The sequence below is a fragment of the Bos javanicus genome, chromosome 24 (assembly GCF_032452875.1).
Source record: "Bos javanicus breed banteng chromosome 24, ARS-OSU_banteng_1.0, whole genome shotgun sequence".
Lineage (NCBI taxonomy): Eukaryota > Metazoa > Chordata > Mammalia > Artiodactyla > Bovidae > Bos > Bos javanicus.
This window is the reverse complement of record NC_083891.1, coordinates 4,766,816-4,771,195: the sequence shown is the minus strand read 5'-3', so window position 1 is coordinate 4,771,195 and position 4,380 is coordinate 4,766,816. Positions and strand designations below refer to the sequence as shown.

At 40.5% G+C, this 4,380-nt stretch overlaps 1 non-coding gene across 1 annotated transcript; it reads right to left on the bottom strand.

Annotated features, from left to right (window-relative positions):
* Window positions 1-1,721: 1,721 nt before the first annotated feature.
* Window positions 1,722-1,793, bottom strand: TRNAA-CGC (transfer RNA alanine (anticodon CGC)). Its single transcript has one exon. It is a non-coding gene; the product is annotated as a tRNA-Ala (tRNA).
* Between the last annotated feature and the right edge of the window lie 2,587 nt (window positions 1,794-4,380).

Below are 4,380 nucleotides of genomic sequence, written 5' to 3'. Positions count from 1 at the left end.
CTCATTTTCCAGAATACGAAAAAAAAAAAAAATGGAATAGCATTTGACTCCAGTTCAAGAGCTTGACAGTTCAGTCACACCTAAGTGCTGAGAGAAAGAGAAGGATGTAGTTAAGGCTGTCAGGAAAATACGGGGATTGTCACAGCTCGGGCAGGTAGTGACAGGGGCAGAGTTGGTGCCCATAACACTTCTCCCCTTTCCAAACATCTCAGGGCACTAAGAAAAGGAACCCTGACATTGAGAGCATGCTGAGAAGAGATACGATTTCAAAGGAAGCAATAAAATGTGTAATAGATGTTCGTAATTAGAGAGACTGCTTGCTTCTTTTCTCAGGTTTAATAGCTTCTCAAAGACTGTGAATAAGTTAAGGGAGTTTTTAATATTCCTCTGAAATATGAACCCATGTAGTACCTTGTGTTACATAATTAAAAATGTCTTTGATCTGATGGGCTTAGATTTATCCTAGCAAATTATGCGATGAACAGCTCATCTTGAGGATTTATTCATCATGCAAACAAGTGAAGGCCATCAATGCCAACTTTTGGGTGAGGTTCAGCACGGAGGGGAAACTGAAGCTTCATTCATTTCAAATATTGTCAAGTGTTATCCAAGAGGAAAGGCTGATTGGCAGCCCAAGGGTTATCTTAATTCTGTTCACATAAGACCCGTAAATACAACTCAACAGATGACATTGTGAAAAAACATAACCAAAGACTCAAGAGATCCATGATGCAGGAAGCGGAGGACTTGCCAGAGATCACTTGGCTTTGTCATTACATCATGCTAATCTGAATCTGTGTCACTATTGTTTCCCCCCCCAAAAAGATGGAATACTCTTCAAAATAGAATAATACTTCATAGCAGAGTGTGAACAATTACTCATGCATCCGTGTGATCATCAGTGATGGCCTCTATGGTGTGCAGAAAGTGGACCACCTTCAGTTCCGGGTCTTAGCAAGGCCCAGGGTCAAGAGGTTTCACTTGTGTGGGTGGGGAGAGCCCAAAACTTATCCTGAGATTTGAGTCAACTTCCTCTCCACCCAAGATATACAGCTTTAAAAAAAGCTTTTATTCTATACTCCCTTGTATATGGTGATCAAAATTGAGATAGCTATCAAAGGCTTGATCTCAATGAATCCACTGTAATTCCATGAATTATACCACACTTAAATCATGTAATTGTCTAGGATAATAAAGCAATAATAAGATGAGGTAGTCCTGGCACAGTTAGCTTATATAACTTTGCTGCAAATACTAACACAATATTATAGTGGCAAAGAATCAGGCATGACTGAGTAACAGAGCATGCATGCATTACAGGTGCAAATACTGTAGAAATAAGGACTGTTACGAGTATCTTTGTTGTACTTTTATTCTGTAAGTGGGTCATGCCCATAGCATAGCAGGTAAGTTTCTGTCTGACCATTTATATGGGTTTATTAAAAGAAGGTGGATGTTAACAGAAATGTATATGGATCAAATAGAGTAATAAAGATTTGTTGGAAAGGCTATATTTTTATTTTGTATTAATAAAAACTATGTTATTAATACTGAAAGAAGATACTATCACATCATTAGCAATACACAGAGTTCATTGAAAAGGGTAGGGTGGTACCTTTAATTTATATGAATATGTAACACTGGTGACGTGTCCTCCTGTGAAGTCATGCTGTCTTAAAAATGAAACTAAAAAACAAATTAGCACCATTAGTTGAAGGACATGGAGATGCCAGGGATTGAACCTGGGGCCTCATGCATGCGAAGCATATGCTCTACCACTGAGCTACATCCCCAGCCCTGGAAGGAGACTGCCCGGCTGATGAATCAGCGCATTGATTTCTCTTAGACAATCTCTCCAGGGAATGAAAGAGCCCTGGATTCTCACAGTTTTGAATTCCCACCACAGAGCAGTCTGAAGCATTCCTGGGGGACCTGTAAATTTTGTACCTTCAGTGCAGAATGTCCTGATACTTTATGGCTCACCACCATGCTAGTTTCCCCAGCCTTATTTATAGGGATGATGAAACACCGTCTCACTTCAAAATTTATCTTATTTATACAGTTTCCTACTCATAGATGCAAGAAAATATTTTCGTTATATTCCATAATTTCCCCATTACTTTTATTGCTGTTGCTGTTGTCTAGTTGCTCAGTCGAGTCTGACTTTTTGCAACCCCATGGACTGAAGCTCACCAGGCTTCTATGTCCATGGGATTTCCCAAGCTAGAATAGTGGAGTAACTGGTCATTTCTTTCTCCAAGGGATTTTCCCGACCCAGGAATCAAACCCATGTCTCCTGCCTTGGCAGGCTGATTCTTTACCACCGAGCCACCTGGGAAGCCCATAGGAAATGAAAAAAGAAACAAATTTCTCCTCTCCTCCTACAGGTTCGTGGCTGGGTACTGCAAATAAGGCTGACAACGGGCAGATTAACAAGACGAAATCAAAGTTTATCAGCATGCGCACTGGGTTTACATAAGGAAGAAACCCAGTGATGAGGTACTCAGAGGGGTGATTAGAACCTGGGACTGTATAGCACCTTAAAAGGAGCAACATGCTTGTAAAAGACACAGGTAAAGGGGTTCAGGCTTTTAGGGGTGCAGACTATGGGAAGGTAAACATATGGAGGAGACTATGGAAGATGAGGAGTAGGGAGTAAGGCTTGTTTGTGTAGACTGCTCAGCAGCTGTTCCCCTGGAGAATCGTCATCTCCCTTCCCGTACAGTGGGGGCTGTCTGGGGTCTCTCTACACAGGGAATTTAGGATCTGCTTCCAGGCAGGTAGGGGAGTGGGGCAGAGAATTAGCCTTTGTCTACTTTTTCCTCTATTGTCTTTAACTCAGAGTAATCATTACACCAGAGTGGCATAGTTGGGGGTAGAATATTCTAAACCACTTTCATTTCTTTCCTGGGGTGAAGGTGGGAATAGGGGGTTTTGTTATGGGGGAAGTAGCAAAGAAGTAAACAAAGAAGCAGCTCACTTGTTGCAGTGACAGCTCTCTCCTCGGGACAGGGAAAGGTCACTCTGCTGCTCACCCACAGACCTAACAGCGCGCTTGAGCTCATGGCACTGCAGTGGTCAGAAGAACCAACGCTGCTTTTCTCAGAGACACATTAAGTTCACGACATAGAGAAGTGCCAGCCCTGGATTTTTGCTCGCTGTGATGATCAAGATGAAATTGCTATTTGATAAATAACGTTTTTACCATAAAAGGACGAAAAAAATACTAGAAGTAAACCGAAGAGCTGCTCTTTGGTTTCATCTACTTGGTGACCAGAACCCATAATGCTGAACACAGCATATCCTTGATCTGACTACTCACGCAGGACCTTCTAAATATTTAATGAGCTCATCACAGCCTTACAGAAAATCTAATTTCCTAGTTATCACCAACAGCATATTCTGACTCTGACACTCTCTTGCCCATGAAGATGCAAAGTTTAAAAGCACACCCTTGCCCTCTCTTAACAACATTGGTTGTTCTTAGCTAAAAAGAACAATAAAATCAATCCAATGATATAGGATATAATAATATTAATGAAACTAATAAGAATCAAGTTCCAAAATAATTCAGAATTACCAAGAAAAAAAAGTCACCTCTTTTCTTTTTTAGCTCTGGTTCCAATGAAATGATGGCTTTGGAAAATCTTTATCCTAATATTATCTTTTCTATAATCTTAAATATTTAATTTGAGAAATATATGCTAATATTAATTTAGGAAAATATGAAAGTATAAATAATTTAAATTTTCATCATAATACATCCAAAATATAGGTAATCCCTCTTGAGCAAGTAGTAAATTACATTGGAGCTTTTAAATCTTTTACTTTAATAATGTTGGGTCCTCACACATAAATGAAAACAAAGCTGGTAAAAACAGATGTCAGTGAGGTGCAAATTACTAATCTATACCCAGAACTCAGGCCTGTATTATACTTTAAGATCCACTACTCCACTGACCGGGTCTTCCCCAGGTGGCTCAGTGGTAAAGAATCCACCTGCCAAGGCCTGGGTTCAATCCCTGGGTCAGGAAGATCCCCTGGAGAAAGAAATGATGACCTACTCCAGCATTCTTGCTTATAAAATCCCATGCACAGAAGAGCCTGCCAGGCTAGTCCATGGGGTCGCAAAGAGTCAGACATGACTTGGCGACTAAACAACAGGCACATGGTGAACCACAATATAAATTTCCTAATTAATTTAACATTAAGAAAGCTGAGCACCGAAGAATCAATGCTTTTGAACTGTGGTGTTGGAGAAGACTCTTGAGAGTCCCTTGGACTGCAAGGAGATTCAACCAGTCCATCCTAAAGGAGATCAGTCCTGAATATTCATTGGAAGGACTGATGCTGAGGCTGAAACTCCAATACTTTGGCCCC